General features: G+C 42.9%; 1 pseudogene across 1 annotated transcript; it reads right to left on the bottom strand.

Moving 5' to 3' along the window:
* Positions 1 to 608: 608 nt before the first annotated feature.
* LOC308233511 (neurofilament light polypeptide-like) lies at positions 609 to 21,771 on the bottom strand (annotated as a pseudogene). Its single transcript has 2 exons — positions 21,721 to 21,771; positions 609 to 1,746 (listed from the first exon to the last, which is right to left on the bottom strand). The product of its transcript is annotated as a neurofilament light polypeptide-like (transcript).
* Between the last annotated feature and the right edge of the window lie 324 nt (positions 21,772 to 22,095).

Below are 22,095 nucleotides of genomic sequence, written 5' to 3'. Positions count from 1 at the left end.
ATTACCCTTTTATTAATATAGATAGGATATGACATATTGCTATAACTATAACATATCTACCAGTATTACTCTATGAGAATACATACTTCATGCGATAGGAAGGCATCTAATATATTACATTGTATATGTTGTAAGTAGTAGGAAATACTGTATTCGTAGCAATAATATACACCGTGTGACTTCCCTTCCTGATTTGGGAATGGTTCCCTAGTTCTTTGAACGTTTCCTGGCCCCTAATGTATTTTTTTTTTTGTCATTCAGTGTAACTTTATTCACTGTTTATTGCACATGATTTGAGGTCTTTAATTTCTAACCACCAAAGATTCAAAGGACTATTTTTTCCATGAAGTTTAACATTAACATTAGTGAATTCGTGTATTCATGTGTTTTTATTGTAAACATCTGAATTATTCACATTGTCATAGATCCTGAACTCATAAGCGTGGACCATACACAGGCTGGCAGCAAGCCAGGAAGCCACTCTGCAAGCAAACTGATACTCTGCATAAGGAGAAAAGTCATAGCATAACAATGTCCAACCTGAGTCACCTCAGAATGTTATATATATTAACTTCTTAATTCATATAGTATTGGGAACTCAACTGCTTGGTTGGTGATGGGGTTGACCTGGTTTCGGGAGGATTATTCCTGAAATAATTAAGGAAAGGGGGGCTCAATTTTTCTTCTTGGTTGCTTGCTCCTCCCCAGCACCTCCATCTTTCTTCTCGTCCTCAGCTTCTTGGGTATCTTCTCCTTCACCTTCACCTCCTTCTTCCTCCTTTGCATCCTCAAATTCTTCCTTGGCACCTTCTTCCTCTACCTCTCCTTCTTCTTCCTCAGCCTCTTCCTTCTCCTTCTCCTCCTCTTCAGCTTCTCTTTCAGAGCGGGGTTCATCCTTAGCTTCCTCCACTTTGGCAGCCTCAATGGTCTCTTCCACCTCGATCTGCTCCTCCTGGACATGGCTGGTGTATTAAGAAGGGAAGGAGTGAGCAGACATCAAGTAGGAGTTGGTCTGTAAACCACCGTAGGCAGATAGACCAAAGACCTGGGAACTCTGGGGGTAGCCGCTGGCTATGCTTCCCATGCTGGTGAAACTGAGCTGGGTCTCCTCACCTTCCAAGAGTTTCCTGTAAGCTGCAATGTCAATGTCCAAAGCCATCTTCACATTGAGGAGGTCCTGTTATTCTTTTAAATATCGTGCCATTTTACTCTTTGTAGTTCTCAACTCATTTTCTAATTTGTTGATTGTGTTCTGCATAGCACTAATGTCGGAGTTCTGCTTATCCTTCAGCTCTTGCAGCTGCTTTCCCAGCACTTCCTTCATGCCCCAGCTTGCTTCTATCTCCAGGGTCTTGGCCTTGAGCAGGCGGTGGCTCTCGAACACCTTGTCCTTGGCAACGTGCACCACGTAGGTGTTCTTAGCAGCGCTCTGGGTCAGCACGGTGAAGTGGATCTTGCACCATTCTTCGGCATTCTGCATGTTCTTAGCAGCCAGCTTCTCTTACTGGGCACGGATGTCCTTGAGCATAAGCAGAGAGGTCGGATCTCCACGGAGATCTGAGCATACTGGATCTGCACCTGCAGCTCGGTGATCTCCTCTTCGTGCACCTTCTTCAGAAAGGCGATTTCATCCATCAGGTTGTCGATGCACTTTTCCAGCTCAGCGCCAGCGAGAGCTGCTTCATCTGCACCTTTGCGGGCCTCCATCAGCCAGCCCTCTGCATCCTCATGGTTCAGCACCTCTCCCTGTAGGTTGCTCCCAGCCACTTCAGAGCCCCTGTGCCTCCTAACTGCCCATTTCTCTCTCCTCACCAGGGAAGGGGCGCAGTGGGGCAGGGCACAGGCATCCCATTTTCATTAAAATGTTCAACCCAGGCCTGCTTCACTGGTGTCCACAGGCAGCCCTGGGGCAGACAGTGATCCCGGAGACCCTGGCCACCCCGCTTGCCCCGTCCCCATCGCTGCCTGGACCCCGCGGGCAGCTTCAGGCGCTGCCTGCTGGAACTGCCAATCCCAATCTCCACCTGGACTCCACGGGGGTGTCAGGCACTGCCCCCCGTGCTTGCCCAGTCCCCGATCGCTGCCTGGACCCCCGGGCAGCGTCAGGCACTGCGTGCTGGAACTGACTGGTCCTGATCGCCGCCTGGACCCCCGGGCAGTGTCAGGCGCTGTCCATGCCACCTGCCCGTTCCGATTGCTGCCTGGACCCCGCGGGAGGCATCAGGCGCTGCCCACCTGGTGTGCCCGGTCCTGATTGCCACCTGGACCCCGAGGGCAACGTCAGGTGCTGTCCATGCCGCCTGCCTGGTCGGATCACCACCTGGACTCCACGGGGGGTGTCAGGCGCTGCCTGCTGGAACTGCTCAGTCCGGATCGCAGCCTGGACTCCCCGGGGGGCATCAGGCACTGCCCGCCTTGCTGCCGCGGGCAGCGTCAGGTGCTGCCCGTCAGGCCAGCCCGGTCCCGATTGCCGCCTGGACTCCACCAGGGACATCAGGCACTGCCCGCCCCGCCTGCCAGGTCCTGATCTCTGCCTGGACTCTGGGGGTGGGGGGGTGTCAGGCACTGCCTGCTGGAACTGCGGGTCCCCATGCAGCCTGAACTCCGTGGGGGCGTCAGGCGCTGCCTGCCTGGCCTGCCAGGTCCCTATCGCCACCTGGATCCCAGGGCAATGTCCATACCGCCTGCCCAGTCCCAATCACAGCCTGGACTCCGCAGGGGGCGTCAGTTGCTGCCTGCTGGACCTGCCTGGTCCGATCTCCGCCTGGACTGGAGGGGGGGGGGGTGGGGGGAGGGGGGTGTCAGGCTCTGCCTGCCGGGCTCCGGGTCCCTATCGCCCCCTGGACCTCTCCGGCAGTGTCAGGCGCTGCCTGCTGGAACTGCCCAGTCCGATCACCGCCTGGACCCCAGGGTGATGTCAAGCGCTGTCCATGCCACCTGCCTGGTCCCGATAGCCACCTGGACTCCGGAGGGCATCAGGCCTGCCTGCCCCACCTGCATATACAAATTTACTGGCCATATTTGTTGCGTTATTTGCATACACTCCTGATTGGCTGTGGGCGTAGCAGAGGTACGGTCAATTAGCATCTTTCTCTTTTATTAGTGTAGATGGGATATGTGATGTCTAAAAAATTATAATATATTGAAGCAGGAATTTTAGGGGAACATAGGCAGGCTTAGGGATTTTTTAGAATTGGGGTCCATGGGAAAAGCGTGGGGCTGCAGACTGGGAAAGGGTACATTTCCATGACACAAGGACGCCAGGTGCAGTTATATTTCCATAAGACAAGGAGGCAGCAACAGGTATATTTACATAAGACAAGGGAACTGGAAGTAGCCAAGAAAGGTCATATTTACAAAATAAAGAGAAGGAAGCCCTTCATTCAGAAGGAGAGGAAGAAAGCCCAGAGGGGAGCAGGGGGTAGAACCTCACATGTCTCATGTGAGATTCAACCTTTGAGCTCAGGAGTTACTATAGTAACCAGTCAAAGGGAATATTGACCAATCAGAGGGGATATCAAGGCACCAGGATCTACAGCCTTTATAAGCTGTAGGAAAGAGGAACCCAGTGGGACTCTTCCCTCTCCCCACGTGGGAGTCTGTACTTGTTCTTCAATAAATCTCCACCTTTGCTATACCACTTTCTGTCCGTGGATTCATTCTTCGATTCCGGCGGACAAAGAATCCGGGTTCCAGTCCAAAAATTCGGTATCAATATTATGGCTGGCTTGTGTTATCCCGTGAATGTAAATTTGGTAATACTGATATTGACTTTATTCTTGCTTCATAAGAATACTTCTGAAAAAATAGGAACATCTAATTATATTACTGTTATTTTTCATTTTAATTTCTGCTGATGAGATTTGTCTCTTTTATTAACTTTTCACTGTACTACCACATAATTTTGTTGATGCTTTTGAGTATTTGTTTTCTGTTTCAAATTGCTGATGTTATACTTATTATTTCCTTTTTGTTGTTGGTAAAGGAACAATTGCATCAAGCTATGTTCCTGTCATGGCATAGACACTCCATCCCCTTTCTTTCCTTATCCCCACTCCCTGCTTTGGAGAGCTTGTTCTTTACCCCCTTCACTACACTGCTACCTGCATGGTCTTATTAGGAAATAGTAGGGATTTTTTTTTCTGTCCCTTCTCTAGATGTAAGCCATGTGATAAATGTGAATGGATAGAAAGAATCTTGTTTATAGAAAGAAATGGAGGCAGGACAAAAGCTGAGGCCAGGTCCACTGAGTAGTAACAGCTGAGTGTAACGGAGCGCGTCCCCCGGAGATAGACCACCGAGACCAATTGGATCAAACAGGGAAAAGTTTATTGCAGATTCGAATCTGGGCCCCGCCGTAGCTGACGCAGCAGCAGGCAAGTGCCGTGGCGAGAGCGCCGTTGAAAGGGGCAGTCCCTTCCTTTATATCCCTTCCCTCTATAACCATTGGCCTGGCATTCCCTGATTGACCCCTTTGAATGACCCGCGAATGTGGGACCCCTTTGTTCTGGACTTTTCCTAATATGGTTCGCTCGCGCAGTGAGGAAGTTCTACACCAGACCTTTCCCTATATGGGTTGTTTGTTACAGAGACAGCTCTGTAATGCCTCTGGCAGGTAGGGGAGTGGTGGTCAGGCAGAAACTATTTCTTTTATTTATGGAACGGGGAGTTCTATAGTGCCTGCGGGGGGTGACCTTTCCAAGTGGTTGTTTTAAATTTTTCTACTCTGACTCTAGACCCCGAGGTCTAGTCCCTTCCTGCCCTCCACACTGAGACATGAGAAGTGGCCGCAATGGCAGGAGAGAGCATCTGCACTGTGTCAGGTGGCGGCTGGAGAAACAGGCTCCCAAGAACATTTCCTCTTGGCTGTAAATTGGAACTAATCTCTGTTCCTAGAGGGTCATAAATAAAGACTCAAGTTTTGTTTTTATTTACTTTTCACCAACTATGGATTGAGTACATGCTTTATGGTAGGCGCGTTCGCATCAAGAATACAGCAGTAACCACACTTTAATCCATGTAGTATACACGAAGTAGAAAAGTAATTTAAAAATGAATAAATAATTAAATATTATCTTAAATTGATATAAATGGAAATATAGCAAAGGAAGGTGATAGTGATGGGGGAAGGGATGTTATTTTATATAGGTAGCTAAGCAAAGCTTCTGTGATTAGCTGATTTTTGAGCAGGGATCTTAATCAAATTTCTGGATTTTGTTTCCATGAATGAGATGTTGAGCTAGGACTGAGCTGCCTGAGGATCCAGGTTCTACTGGGGCTGCATTTATATTAGAGTCCTTTGGGAGGACATATGTACTCATTTAACTAGACTCAGTTTAGTGTTCATACAAGGCTTATAAGGGGTGACCCAAGTCTCAAAGGTGAGGAAAGGAATAGGAAGTCAGAGGAGATTGAAAAGGTGTGCACAGAGAAAACAGTGTGCATGAAGGCATAAAAGAATGATGTACTACTGCAAGTAACTCTATTTGCTCTAGCCTGTGGGGTCAAAATGATAATTAAGTCAAGAGATGCAAGCAGAGGCAAAAACAAAAGTATTTCTCTGACAAACTACATAGTTTGGATATTACTCTGAGGCCATTGGGGAGAAAGTGGTGATTTTAAGCAAGGGTGTAACAAGGTTAATGTAATGTGTTGGAAAGATCATTCCACATGTTGGACTCTGGCCAATTTAAAGAGAGCGAATTGAAAGGAGTAAGACTAGAATCAGAAAAACTAGTAAAACATCTGTATTTACCTAAACTTATTATCTAAACATGAATATATTTGTACCTATTGTCAGGCATCTTTTTTTCTTAAGAACTGGTCATACAGCAGAAAATAAGGCTGGGATAACACAATACAATTTTATTATGGAACAACTAATTATATTACTACTAGGGGCCCAGTGCATGAATTCGTGCACCTTGAAAGGCACTGTGGGCTACGAGGCTGCAGTTGGCACAGCAATGGGTCTCAGCCCATTCTCTGTGCCCCTGCCTAGCCCCTCCCACCACGACCCCTGGTCCCTGTCTGCCGACAGCCCCACTCCTGCCACCACCGCTCCCATGAACTGACGGTGCCAGCCCCGCTCCCACCTGCTGATGGCGGGGAGCTATTGGGGTCGGCGCCAGCAGCAGGTGCGAGTGGGGCTGGCGCCTTCAGTGGGTGCAAGCGGCGGTTGCTGCCCTGATCACCCCTCAGGAGCAGGGGGAGGTGAAGAAGACCTGAGGGGCAATTGGGGCCAGCAGCCACTGCTTGCACCCGCTGATGGAGCCGAGCGATTGGGACCAGCGCTGGGCGCCAGTAGCAAGTGCAAGTGGTGACTCCGGCACCAGCAGCAGGTGCAAGTGGGGCCATCGCTGGCAGCAGGTGTGACTGGCAGCTCTGGCGCTGGCAGCAGGTGCAAGCGCTGGGTGGGACCGTGGCACTCAGGAGCAAAGAACTTTCAGTAACCACCAGAGGCTCGCTCCGATTACAGTGATCAGTGCCCTGCCTTGGTCTGGTGCTACCACTCAACTTCTCCACCATCCCGCTGCAGCCAACATCCACCATGTTCCCCCTCTGCCACCTGCAGCCAACGCCCTCCATGTTCCATGTGTGCCCCCTGGTGGTAAGTGTACGTCATAGCAACCAGTTGTTAGGTTGTTCCTCAGTTCGGTCTATTTGCATATTAGCCTTTTATTATCTAGGATAAGTTTTCATTTTTATTCCTGCTGACCATTGTCATGTTCATATGCTGATCTAACCTCCATGGTGTTTACTGAAAAGTTAGGAGTTGGGCTGTGGTCACACAGAACTGACTCAAGGCTCAGTGTAGTCAAAAAGGTACTTATTCAAGGCACCTGGGTTCAGGTGGACTGAGTTCGAAAAAGAAATCAGTGGCGAAGGGGGAGGGAGCAGGCTTTTTATGTGAGTAGGGAGAGCTTGCAAATGACTTTAGAGTGACACACGTATCAAGACCTTGTCCCCTCTCATAGTTTTATGGCCTTGCCCTTTGTCCTTCTGCTGGCACCAGATGTCCTTCCTCCTGGGGGCTGTGCAGGAATTATGGTCTTCAAGCATTTCTGTAAAGTAACCACTCAAGGGGAGCAAGGCTTAGGCTTGCAGAACAAGCTTTCTTTTGTTAGCCCCTGGTTAATCAAGAGCTGTTTCTTGATTAACCCTTTCATTTACTTTTAGTCTGGACATCTTATTCAACCATGCACATCATCAATAAACATAATGATCATAGCTATTCCCTCTGGTTACAGTTCATACACAGACCTTTATTGTAACTCACAAAATTCACTGGGTTAGTTGCATCCATCTAGTCTTCATTGTATCCATTTTCAAGTAAACTCACTTTAATGTTCAGGAATTAAATGTCCTAGTCTTTAATCAGGTCACTGTTCAATGCTTTTGTAATCTCACAGGTGAGTCTAGGTCAGTGGTCAGCAAACCGCAACTCGCGAGCCACATGCAGCTCTTTGGCCCCTTGAGTGTGGCTCTTCCACAAAATACCATGGCCTGGGAGAGTCTATTTTGAAGAAGTGGCGTTAGAAGAAGTTTAAGTTTAAAAAATTTGGCTCTCAAAAGAAATTTCAATTGTTGTACTGTTGTTATTTGTCTCTGTTGACTAATGAGTTTGCCTACCACTGGTCTAGGTTACAGGTTATCTGAACCATCAACCTTTACAAAGAAAGCTCCCACTTGACTGCCTTTTATTACCTGCTCCAGTACTTCCTCTTTGTCTAAACATTTCCCCTTTGAGGTAAGTCATTAACATTTGCTTTACAAACCACAAGTGCTATTTCCCTTCCCTTTGTGTGTCAATGAATTGAGTTATCTAGGAAAACATTTTAACCACACAGTTCAGTTTCTCACCTCTAAGTATTCCTTAAAGGGTAAAACCTTTATCTTCGGTGCCCTTGTTGTTCTGAACTCTTGATGGTTACTTTATAATGTGACTCAGAGTTAATCCTAAAATGATCATTTTATCTCTCTTAGATGCAGAAGATACCATGGTGGATCCATCCTGCAACAAGTTAGCTCTGAGTACCCTCTTGTTCACTGGCTGAACAGACAAGTTGCTATGTAAGAAATGAAGCTCTACATATTTTGTTCCTTTTGCTTTATACGTATACCTGTAAACAAATAAGTAAGGTACATTTTATGTTCCAGGAGCAGCATCCCTAACTTTATGCTACTGTTTACCCATACCAGTTAACCCAAGCATTCAAGAAAGGAAACTTTTACATATTTCATTAGATGTTCTCAGAAGGAACTAAGATATGGTTAAAAGAACATGGGTTTACTAGTTTTATGGATATGCCTATGGATGAAAAAAAAAGGCCACATACTAACCTGACTAGCTCAGGGAAGGCCTGCATGGTGGTTTTGCAAACTCAACGACCTAAAGTAACCACAAAGGATGGTCTGAAATTAAAACTTTAACTAAAAGTAGTTTATAATGGGTAGTCATGTATCCCCCCTGATAAAGGGCAATCTTTATCTTTACTGAGCCTATTGTCTTTTTGCATCCATCAGGGTAACTTGTAACTTCCCCTTTTCTGGACCCCTCAGGGCACATCCAAATGCACCTGGATGCCAGGACTGAGACCATAAATTCCTTCATTGTTATTGTTATGTTAATTGTTGACTGTTAACTATCTTGCATCCACCTAAGAAAAAGAAGTATGTGTCTATCATTTTAAAGAGGTTTCCCCTCCCCTCTCCCAACCCTCCACTCCCTTCTCCTCCTCCCTCACCCCATGCCCACTTTGCTTTCTTCACCTCCCTAATCTATCACCAGTGGATTTCATGTAACCCACTTATGTCTCCTTCTTTGATTGTAATGTTTAAAACAAGGTTAAGAATTGCCATTCTCTGGAACATTATCTCAATCCATTGAGATTCTGCTTCCCGGCAATTGTCAACAGTTTGGCTCAAATAAATTCACAAAAATTTTTTACAGCAAGCATGTCAAACTCAAAGGCTAACACAGGACAAATAAACAAAGTGTAAGTTTATGTGGGCTGCAAAAAAACAAAAGCTTCAATTTTAATAGAAATGTAGGTATAGTTTGATAGAAACATGCTGAATACAAAGGGCTAAAATAAATGAGTAATTGTTAAAATAATAGAACATTTTAATAAAAATTAATATTTTTTCTTGAACATTAACTTATCAGACACTGAATAACTGCACAAATTAATAAGCATAATGCAAATAAGCCTATTTTTCTTGTTCTTCAAAAGAAAAATCTTTCCTTTTGCACAAACCAAACAAGTCAGTCCAAGAATAATGACATGGCAATTGGCTGCTAAAATATTCGCTGCTAGTATTAGTGGAGAGAAATGGTGCACCTGCACATAAGGTGCATAAGGGAAATTAATGCAACACGATTATAGTAATCAGTAATTAGTGAACATTGTAGTTCGTTATTGATAATTATGTATAACAGGATATTGTAAAAATTAAGTTATGAAATTTTTATTAAAACGTTACTTACATACCATTATATTGGCTGGGCTGCAAAAATATTTGTTGTGGGCCCCATGGGGCCCATGGGCTGCAAGTTTGACGTGCTTGCTTTACAGTTTTGAATGTTTTTATTTCCAAAGTACATGAAATTGGGCAGCTGAACATCTCTGAACAAAACTTTCCACATCTGTAAAATAAGAATTATAATATCATGATTCAGGTTGTGATTTATACTTTTTTCTCTAGGATTTTTTAAAATAATTTCTTATATATTTACTAGAGGCCCAGTGCACCGATTTGTGCACTGGTGGTGTCCCTCGGCTTGGCCTGCGGGGATTGGGCTGAAACCAGCAGTCCAATGCCGCCTGCCACTCCTACCTGCTCATCCTGGCCCCGCTGAGCCTGCTGAGGGCTTGCGCCTAGTCAGTCCCTGTCGGGAGAGGCTTGTGCAGCTGCAGCGGTGCTCGCCAGCCATGAGCCCTGTGTCTGGCACCCATCGGTCAGCTGAGCGGTGCTCCTGCTGTAGGAGCGCACTGACCACCAGGGGGCAGCTTCTGCATTGAGCGTCTGCCCCCTGGTGGTCAGTGTATGTCATAGCGACTGGTTGTTCAGTCGTCCGGTCGTCTAGTTGCTTAGGCTTTTATATAGATATAGATGTCTATATGCATATTATGATGCATTTATGAGATATCAAAAGAATGACCTTGGGTTGGTATTTAGAATTTCATTCTATTTGTAGGTTAATATTTTTCCTTTTATTTTAGGAGTGGGATTTTTTTTTCTACTTATTCAAGATGTTTGTGTCTCTCTCTTCTCAGAATATTTCCTTCACCTTTTATTCTAATTAATTCTGGCAATTCCTATGGATGTTAATGGAGAGGTAGATCTTTCAAATGTTGGTCATTTTGTCCTGTTTTTATTTTCTTATTTTTATTTTTAACAACTAGACACTGAAGGGGTCTATAGGTGAAGTAGGTTTTTATTACTTTGCATTGTCCCATCCATAATATTCCTTTATTCTCCCTAAAAATTATTTTTTTGTGGCAGTTTAAACCAGTCTACCTCTAACTCCCACTTATTTATTTCACATATTAGAAGTAGCTCATACCCTTCATTACTATTCCTGTCATCATTCTTAGGATAGCAGCTTAATTACAAAAACAGTCTCAGATTTCTGTTTATCTCTATTTTCATGAGCTTAGTAAGGTGACTTTGCTGATCTGCCTCAGGAAGTATAGAATCTATTTCTCCACACCTGGAACTTCAGCTAAACTTGTAACTTGCTTTGGATAGTAGAATGCGGTAGAAGTAATATTGTGTTTGCTCTGAGCCTAGGCCTCAAAAGTCTTGCACACCCTGATGTCTTTCAGATCACTCTGAAAACAGAGCCTTCCTGGGTTAGTTTGCTAGAAGATAAGAGACAGAGAGTAGAGCCAAGTAAGTAGCTCAGTGGTCCCAGGTGAAGCCCCAAAATTCTGATGGGACCCAGCCAAGAATATTAAAGCCAACCAGCAACTGAACCATAGCTGAGGACAGATGTGTGGGTAAGCCATGTCAATACCAGCTCAGATTGGCAGAACTGTCAAGATGACCCACAGGTTATGAGCAAAAATAAATGTTTATTAATGTATGAAACTGCAATTTTGTGATTTTTACCCAGTTTTATTGTGATAATAAATAACTTATATAAGAATTGGTTATGAGGAAATAGATATTTCAAAAATATGTAATACAAACAATAATGACTCTAATAAAAGTGTAATTAGAAGCTGAGTCCTCCACAATTGATCTCTCCATTGTGCTACCACATCTCTTATCAGTCAAGAAACACAATTAATTGTAAAGGTCACACAAAAATCCAAACCAAAAACCACATCGTTGCAATCTGCACACCACAATTTCAGAATTCTTTGGTCATTTATCTAAGTCACAGACACATACCTCAAAGTTGAAAAATGTGAAATGAAAGTTGGCTTTTGGAATGGGAACTGAGAAGTGAGAGAGCATCATGAACTGCTGTCAGGATGCCTGGTACACCTGGATGTGTAGCTGTGGGTTTCTGAGCCAGTGCTTCAACTCCTTTCTGAAACTTAACCTTTCCTGGTGAATTTATTTACTTTCTTACCAGTCCCACACACCAGGAATCAAAGTACAGGGTCATCTCCACAGACAACTTCAGAGAAGATTCTAACTGAGTCAGAGAGGTGGCCTTTTCAATTTTTATAATGACTTAACATGTTATCAGTATGCTACCCTCAATTTCAATCCTCAATTACTGAATATTCTTTTTAAGGTTTGCCATCTGGCAATCAAGGTGGAGATCATGAAATACTCCCAGTCTCACAAAAATCTGTTAAAATCTCTCAAAATACTTTTACTTTGGTTATAGTATTGAAATACGTTAGAAATAAAATTTGGCCAATTTGAATTGTTTTGGTTCCCTACTTTACATGAAGGAACTGGAATGACTTTGGCATCAAAGCGTAAGCATGACAAATAAAGATGGATGCACATGGGGAGTAGGCAGGTGCCATCCCATCAGTCACATGCTAATTTGAGCCCACGTGCACATAACCTTGAGATATTCTTCAGTTACAGTTTCTATAGAGTATGAATATGTTTCCTCTTCTAGCAATGAAAAAATAAGGTTAAGAAGCACAAATTATTTTTATTCATTTAAAAGCAATCTGCTAATATAGTTAAAGAGCATGAGCTTTAACCTTACTGAAATAAGTTAAAACTCCAATTTTTCTATTTTTGTCTTGTGATGTTAGGGCAAGTTGCTGAGTGCCTTGGGAAGTTGCCTTTCATGTGAAAGAAAGTTAATATTGATTACCTCAGTGTTTTGGGTATGCTTCTATTTTTGTTTGAGGAATTAAGCCAGTTGCATCACAGTACCTTGGAAAGAATCTGTGCTCAGTTAATTTGTTTCCTCTACTTCAAAAATAATAAATATTTTCTATATCGTTTTAGACAATTTGTATTCTGTTTCTATCAAGGTCATTTTTTTCACCAAGATCTTTATTAATTCTTATCTAATCTATGAACTTTACTCAAATGTTATTGATTGATTATTATTTTAATTCTAACATACATGCTGTCCAATAAAACTTTCAAGCATGGATATTGGCAAATATGTTACTAATTTTGACAATGTTTTTATTATACTCTGAATATTTCATTTTCAAGAAATCTTTCTTCTTAAAATATTTGCAAAAATTTGGAGGAAAGGACAATCTTTAGGTCCTATTATAAATAGGACACACTGTTAACAACAGTACAGAATCCTATATAATAAAAGCCTAATATACTAAGTGTCCGGGCATCCGGTGGGCCATTCAACCAGTCAAAGAATAATATGCTAATGATATGCTAAGGCCGCCCAACTGCTCTCTATGACGTGCACTGACCACCAGGGGACAGATGCTTCGACTGGTAGGTTAGCTTGCTGCTGGGGTCTGGCCAATTGGGTCTGAGTGAGATGGGCCAGACATGCCCTGGAGCCCTCCCGCGGTCCCTCCCAGTTGGAACCTCCCATGTCTCTCCCCACCCTGTTCGTGCCCCGTTGGGGTCCCTCGGCCTGGCCTGTGCCCTCTTGCAATCTGGGAACTCTTGGGGGATGTCGGAGAGCCAGTTTCGGCCCGATCCTGCAGGCCAGGCCGAGGGACCCTACTGGTACATGAATTTGGGCACCAGGCCTCTAATACCCTATCTAATAAAAGAGTAATATGCAAATTGACTGTACTCTGCTACACCCACAAGCCATGCCCACCAGCCAATCAGGAGCAAGTATGCAAATTAACCCAACCAAGATGGCTACAGCCACGGAGAAAGCAGGAGACTTGGGTTTCCCCGGCAATGGAGGAAGCCAAGCTTTCCACCTGCCTAGGCCTGCCTTGGCCTCCGCTTAAGGCTACAAAGTTTCAATTATAGAAGATAAATAAATCCCAACAAAAATGGCTGTGGCCACGGAGCAAGCAGGAGGCTTGGCTCCACTCAAGGCTACAAAGTTTCAATTATAGAAGATAAATAAATCCCAGATACCAGGGCCTCTGCTTGGGTCGCTGGATGCCGTGGCCAGCCTGCAAACAACCACAGGCCCCTCTCCCAGGCCGCCCCATGCCCCAAGGGAACCCCCACCCTGATCTGGGACACCCTTCAGGGCAAACCAGCTGGCCCCCACCCGTGCACCAGGCCTCTGTCCTATCTAATCCTATCTAATAAAAGATATGCAAATTGAAAATTGACCGTCACTCCAACACACAAGATGGCTGCCCCCATGTGGTCAAAGATGACTGCCCCCCATGTGGACACAAGATAGCCGCCACAAGATGGCCAGCAGGGGAGGGCAGTTGGGAGGGAACAGGTGTGCAAGGGAGGGCAGTTGTGGGCTATCAGGCCTGCAGGGGAGAGCAGTTGGGGGTGACCAGGCCTGCAGGGGAGGGAAGTTAAGGGCAAACAAGCTGTCAGGGGAGTGGTTAGGGGGTGATCAGGCTGGCAGGCAGATGCGGTTAGGGGCAATCAGGAAGGCAGGCAGGTGAGCAGTTGGGAGCCAGCAGTCCTGGATTGTGAGAGGGATGTCTGACTGCTCGTTTAGGCCCAATCCTACCTGGATCAGCCCTAAACTGGCAGCCTGACATCCCTCGAGGGGTCCCAGATTGGAGAGAGTGCAGGCTGTGCTGAGGGACACACCCTCCCGCCCCCTAGTAGATATTTGCTAATAGAATCAGTGAATTGAGCCTGAGAATATTCTTTAAAATCTCATTAGAGAAGGTATAGAAATCTGCATAGTCCTGAATCTATTATTGAAATTATATTTGCAGCTAAATTCTTTAAATAATATCAACCATCACATTGACAACAAAAATCTCTATGGGCCCAATAGCATCAATGATAAAATATACTATATATTAGTAGTTAAGGAGCACAAATACCAATTAAAAAAAAAAAAAACTTCAAAAAATAGAACTGATTTTCTAAATAGAAAAAAAATCTACAAAAGGAGATCCTAGAATTATACGTGAATTTAAGAAGATTGTAGAATACATATGTATGCCACAAGCATAATCTTATGTAATAGTGATAGATAATTTGCAACTAAAATTTTAAAATACTTTCAAAAATAATACCAAAAATAAAACATTTAGCTATTATCTGCACAATATCTATGTGGCAAATCACAAAACACTGATTTAAAAAAAATTAAAGAAGGCCCAAGTAAATTAAGAGATATACCCAAGTTCAGAAATTGAAAATATTCAATTTTTTTGAGATGTCATCTCTCACAATCCGATCTCTAGGTCAAATGTAATCTCAATCAAAATCTTACCCATGTTTTTATTAGATATTGACATGCTAATCCTAAAAGTTCTATGGAAAGACAAAATAACTAAAACAGCCAATGCTGAGACTCTGAAATTATGAAAAATAAGAACAAATTCATAGGCCTCACACTACCAAATTCCAAGAATTATTGTGAAGTTTTCAAAATTTTAAAAGATTCTAATAAGTGTGTAGTGGCAGCTCACTAGTTTTAATTTGCATTTTTCAGGTGAGTAATAATATTGACCATCTTTCCATGTGTTTATTTGACACATGTGCAATATACACATATATGTGAATGTCTTCAAATGTTGTGAATATATTTTATTGTGCTGTTGGTTTTCATATTATTGAGTTTGGGATGTTTTATATATTTTTATCCCAAGTAATTGCTCACATAAGTGGTTTACAAACATTTTCCCCATTGATTGTCTTTTCAGTTGCATAGTAGTGTCTCCCAAAGAGCAAATATTTAAAATTTTGATAGAGTTCAATTAACTAATTTTTTTATGGATCATGCTTTTGATTTTTAAAAAGTTTTTAATTTACTCATGGTAAACAGAGTTCTCCTATATTTTCTTCAAGAAGATTTATAGTTTTACATGTTATATTTAGATTTATAATCCATTTTGGGGGCTTGCATATGGTGTAAGGTCTGAAGCAAATTTATTTTTTGAAAAAACTATCTTTTATCAAATTACCTTTATACCTTTATAAAAACCAGTTCAATATATATATATGGATATATTTATAGGTTCTTCATTCTCTTTTACCTATGTGTCTTTCCTTTTGACAATCCCATACTCTCATATTTGGAAAAGCTTTCATGCATTGCTAATGGGAATTTGAAATGAGACAGCTATTTTGGAAGACAATTTGGTAGTTTCTTTTAAAGTTAATATTTTAAGAAACATCATATTTCTCTTTAAAAAGTCATAGCAATCATATAATTCAGCAATCTCACACAGGTATTTACCTAAGGGAATTCTGAAATTTATGTTCACGGAGCTTTATTCATGATCACCCAAAACTGAAAGCAACCCTATGGTGAGCAGAACAATGATTCCCCAGTGATATCTACGTTCTAATCCCTGGAGCCTATGAATATGCTAGTTACATGGCAAAGGCATGTTAGGGTTTCAGATGGAATTAAAGTTGCTAATTTGCTGGCTTTACAATAAATACAGAAGTTATCCTCGGTTATGCAGGTGGGCTGAAGGCAATCACAGAGGTCTTTAAAAGTGGAGGACGAATTGGAATTCAGAGCCAGAGAGATGGTCAATTAGAAGGCTCAGCCTAGCATTGCTGCCTGAGAAGATGGAAGGAGAGGACCGGGGTCACAAGCCCAAGAATGAGGGTGGCTTTTAGAAACTGGAGGGGACAAGGCCATTTCTCCCTCAAAGGCTCCGAGGGAGGGGAGTGCCGCTCTGCTGACACATTCAGTTTAACCCAGTGAGACTCACTTTGGACCTCGGACCTAATTAAGTTACAATAATTACTTTGTTTTATTATAAGCCATTAAGTTAGCAATAATTTATTTCTGAAGCATTAGAAAATTAATATATTCATATGTCTTACAAGACAAGAACAGACAAACTGGCACAGCTGTACCATTAACTACTTCTCCACAATGAAAATGAAACTACCCATGGAATGACATAAATGAAAATTAAAGGCATTTTACTAATTCAAAGTAGCTAAATCCCAATGGCATTTAATGGTGTTCACACAAAAAGAAAATGACAATGATGGAAACAGATAAGTAGTTACCAGGGTTTGGAGCTGTACAAGTGGGTTGATCACAAAAGGGCAACACAAGAGTATATTTGGGGAAATAGAAATATTTTAAATAATACATGACTATATACCAAAGCCCATGGAACTGGATACCACAAAGCAGGAATTTTAACTGTGCACATAAAAAAATCAATCAGGAAGTTAGGGAACCTGCAGGGGGAAATAACCATATGTATCCTATGCCTCTTAGCAGGACACCTGCCCAGGTCTACACTTGACTGTGCAGCAGACAGAACTGTGGGGACCTGCCAACAGTCTATTGCCTCACAGTATTTGCTAGTTAGCTGCTAGATAAATGCACAAATGACTATTTGTAAGTAGCATCTGCCTGCATAATGTAAGGTAGGACATGAAGACAAGTAAGTCTCTATTTCCATTTTTGTGCACTTATTAAAATTGTCCATGTCATACAATGTCCATAAAGTGGTCAGAATTTCCAGTTTCACTTTGTTTACAAATAAAATGTATAAAACCATGCAAGGCTAATCACATTTTCAATTCCAGATAATGAAATCATAATGTCTGTGCAATTTACCTCACCATTTTATTTCCACTAGGTTTATTGGAAGGTTTAAAAATTATTTTTATTGTTATAATGATTATTTCTGTGGAGTCTGGAAATATTTAGTTTCTCTCTCCTTTATCAAAGTTTTCCCATTTTTCTTCCCCATCAGAAAATCCATATCCTATCTAATAAAAGAGTAATATGCAAATTGACTATACCTCCGCTACACCCACAAGCCACACCCACAAGCCAATCAGGAGCGATTATGCAAATAAATCCAAGCAAGATGGCTGTGGCCACAGAGAGCAGGAGGGAGGCTTGGGTTTCCCTGGCAATGGAGGAAGCCAAGCTTTCCCCCTGCCCTTGCCGGCCCAGGCCTCCACTACAGGCTACAAAGTTTCAATTATAGAAGATAAATAAATCCCAACAGAAATGGCTGCTGCCACGGAGGCAGCAGAAGGCTTGGCTCCACTCCAGGCTACAAAGTTTTAATTGTAGAAGATAAATAAATCCCAGATACCAGGGCCTCCGCTTGGGTTGCCGGGGGGTGTGGCCGGCCTGCAAAGCACCACAGGCCCCTCACCCAGACTGCCCCACGCCTCAAGGAAATCCTCACCCTGATCCAGGACACCCTTCAGGGTAAACCAGCTGGCCCCCACCTGTGCACCAGACCTCTATCCGATCTAATAAAAGAGTAATATGCAGATTGACCATCACTCCAACACACAAGATGGCTGCCCCCATGTGGTCAAAGATCCTGCCCCCATGTGGACACAAGATGGCCACCACAAGATGGCCAGCAGGGGAGGGCAGTTGGGAGGGACCAGGCCTGCAAGGGAGGGCAGTTGGGGGCGATCAAGCCTGCAGGGGAGGGCAGTTAGGGGTGACAAGGCTGGCAGAGGAGGGAAGTTGGCGCCGACTGGGCCTGCAGGGAAGGGCAGTTGGGGGGGACCCAGGCCTGCAGGGGAGAGCAGTTGGGGGGTACCAGGCCTGCAGGGGAGGGCAGTTAGGGGTGACCAGGCCTGCAGGGGAGGGCAGTTAGGGGCAAACAAGCTGACAGGGGAGCAGTTAGGAATCAATCAGGCTAGCATGGGAGTGGTTAGGGGGTGATCAGGCTGGCAGGCAGAAGCAATTAGGGGCAATCAGGAAGGCAGGCAGGGGATCAGTTGGGAGCCAGCAGTCCTGGATTGTGATAGGGATGTCCGACTGCCCGTTTAGGCCCGATCCCACCAGAATCGGGCCTAAACAGGCAGTCGGACATCCCTCGAGGGGGTCCCAGATTGGAGAGGGTGCAGGCTGGGCTGAGGGACGAATTTCATGCACCGGGCCTCTAGTAGCTTAAAATAATAGTCATCCAATATGGCTTGTTTCAAGCAAAGCTTTTAATTTATTCTGTCATGAGAAAGCAAAAGTTTACCCTTAGATTAAAATATAGCTACTTTTCTTTAAGTGAATACAATTGTTCAGTGAATCATTCCCTGTGGATGCATTGCACACAAAACGTGCTATAAATTATGAATAAATGCCACAACTGAGATAAAAGTATATCTTGATTATTCATGTTTATATATAATTATTTATACACCTAAATGCTCACACATATGCATGTATTTACATACACAATTATATATACTTATTTCTAAATTTACTATTATTAATGTCCTACTGTCTGGTCAAGCTTTCCATTGTATATACTGACGGTGAAAGAAAATAACAAACAAAAAACCCCAACTGTTGAGTGACTTGTTTACCAAGATCTGAAATCCTCAGTTTGGAATATTCCTTTTGTCTTGGCAGCAGCTCAAATTTAGTTCAGAATATTGGATTTTTCATATGGAATTTTAAAGAAATACTAATTTAGAGGAAAATATCTATAGTATGTTTAAGACCCTGATTCCTTATCTCATGTACCAAAGCTGTGTCTCTGTTTTAACATTGAACCCCCATGTCTCTACATCTAATTGGATTTCACTTCCTGATATTTTTAATGACCCTCTTTATCAGACTTTACTCTTGGCTGTCATTAAAAAAATTTCTTGAATAAGAAGGATGGATGCTATGAACTTTGTCTTCTCAGAGTGAATTCAAGGGCTTTCTCTTAAAATGGATAAGTCAGTGACATCCTGAAATAATCAATTAACCTCTATCAGAAGTCCCTGCTCTGTAACATTCTCTTTAACTGTCTAAGACCTTGGCAGTGACCTTGTCCTCTCTACTTGTCCACTTGAAAGATGTCCACATTCCCTGTAGATGCATTAAACACGGTCAGAAATGCACTTCGGGACCAATAGCATTCCCTTTGCAGCTGCTTCTTTCTTGAAGAACTGCTCATGGGTTTGAGAAATAGTGGCTTCTGAAGCCTGAGACTAGTTCTGAAACACTTGGTTTTATCTGTTCATTTTGTAGGTACATAGCTCTGGCCTTTCTGTACTGCTTTTTCTCTGATTTTTGTCTAGTGTTTTAAATAAAATGGAATATAATATTGAATTTTACAATGTGCAGTCTTATATGTCTTTAGTTACACCATATATAATTCATAGAGTCTCAGACAAGTTAATTAAAATCTTAAAGTCTTGCCTTTTTTGTGTGTGAATAAAATAAGAAATAATTACAGAAACTTCCTCAAAAAGTTTGAAGACTTAATTCTATGTAAAGTACCCATACACTGGCTGGTGCAACCTAACCACTTAATAAAAATATCATCTATTTTGGGTATAGCTTCACATGAATTTATATATTGTGTTAACAAAAATATCTAGGCTATAATAAAAAAATGTTTATTTGAGTAAAGAAGTGGTTGCAGTACAGGACACAGATTCAGGGAGCAACATATATTATGATCCTAAGAGAAAAAAAGAAAATCAGGGCTATAAAGGTAGGGGCTGCAAACACTGTCCTCAGTCCCTAGTCTTTATGTAAATGAAGGAGTCTGGTTAAGTTCATAGGGATTGGATGAGCTCAATATGTAAACAAAGGGTAGCAAAATGGGTTGGCTCCTTTCAAAATAAGAAACTCAGCTGGTCTGGCTGTCATGGTGAGACAATGAAAGCTCAGGCTGAGCTGAAAAATTCAAAAGATCCTGAAGAAGTGCTCTAGGTGGAGTGTATGTAAGACAAACTTCCTCAAGGCCTCCTGGCTCCATTTCCGTTCCCTCAACATAAATGACTCCACCTTGGCAATCTCCATTCACATTTGTTATTTATTAAAAGGGACTTCAAGCATTTGTCCTATATAATAAAACCCTAATATCCAAATCGACCGAATGGCGAAACAAACGGTCTCTATGACACACACTGACCACTAGGGGGCATATGCTCAATACAGGAGCTGCCCCCTAGTGGTCAATGCGCTCCCACAGGGGGAGTGCTGCTCAGCCAGAAGCTGGGCTCACAGCTGGCAAGCACAGTGACAGTGGCGGGAACCTCTCCCACCTCTGCGGCAGCGCTTAAGGACCCCTCAGGGGGGATGTCCGCCTGCCAGCTTAGGGGGAGTGGGCTTAAACTGGCAGGCAGACATCCCCCTTGAGGGGTCCCGGACTGCGAGAGGGTGCAGACTGGTCTGAGGGGACCCCTCCCCCCTCCAGTGCATGATTGTCCTGCACTGGGCCTCTAGTTTATACATAATCTCATTTGAATCATAAACAACTGTGTGATAGAGGAATTGTTTCAAATTTTCCATATGAAATATCTGAACACCAGAGATATTAAAACCTTAAGTTTCCACAGAGTTAATAAAAAAACATACATATGGTGCAGGGCCATTTGATTCCAATCCTGCACACTTCACACTCTGCCATAGCTACCAGGGGGCTGGGAAAGGAGACATCCTACAAGGAGAGGCTGCCAATACACCCACTAAACTTGTCAGCACTGTTTTCAAAGCATCAAAACTCTCACCCCTCAAAATTTGCTATTACTTCCATTCTACCACACTGGTCTAAAGACCATTACTAGTATTTGTCTCTTGGATTATTGCACTGGCTTTCTACCTTATTCCCACCTTGCCAGCTCCCACCCAGCACACAGATTATACAATCAACACATTAGACTACATGATGCTTAATCTTAAATGAGACCATGGGAATACTTTGCTCAAAATATTTCATTGGCATTGCACCTGCCTCATTTGCCAAATGTGTTTTGAAACTTAAATGAATATAAGTGGGTACATTGTTAAGTAGATATGGGCATCTTAAAATGGTGTTTAGCATTTTATATATAAAGTAAATATATATAAAACATTATATATATATATATATATATATATATATATATATATATATATATATCCCTTTAAATATTTGGCAGCTTTCTTTTTACCCATATTCAATGGTCTAATGTTTGTGTCTCCCTAAAATTCCTATTTTGAAATCCTAATCCCCAAGTATGGTGGTATTAGGAGGTGGGGTCTTCAGGAGGTGCTTAAGCAATGGGGGTAGAGCCCTCACAAATGGATTAGTGCCTTATAAAAGAGGTTTCAGAGAGCTCCCTACTCCTTCCACCAGGTGAGGACATAGCAAGAGGAGCCTGCTATGAACAAGAAAAAGGTCCCTCCCTCAACAACGTGGCCCACTGATCTCAAACTTCCGCCCTCCAGAACTGTGAGAAATAAATGTGTGTATATCAGTCACTCACTCTGTGGTATTTAGCTGCAGCAGCCTGAACAGCCTGGGGCACCACGTCCATGGATCTTCCTGTTCCTCTACCAAAGATGATAGCTGCTGTGCTTCCTACCTGCCTCTCTTGCAAAGGTCTTATCCTCGTAAGTTACTCTCTGTCCGCAGCTCTCTGGTGAGTTCAGAATAACTATGTAGAATATCCAGTTGCTTTTGTATTTAGGCTGAGTTACATTTCCTTGCTATTTGTCAAGTCCTAAGGGGAAGCAGAAATCTAACTTTTTGAAATGGGACTTTAGCTCATTGCTTTTCAATCTGTTATCTTGGGTATAACTTCACATGTCAGAAGGCGCCCTTTCATGTAGATTCCTCCTCATGGATGTGGCCCTCTATA

Source organism: Plecotus auritus, assembly GCF_963455305.1.
Source record: "Plecotus auritus genome assembly, chromosome: 9".
NCBI lineage: Eukaryota > Metazoa > Chordata > Mammalia > Chiroptera > Vespertilionidae > Plecotus > Plecotus auritus.
This window is presented reverse-complemented; position numbering and strand designations above follow the sequence as displayed.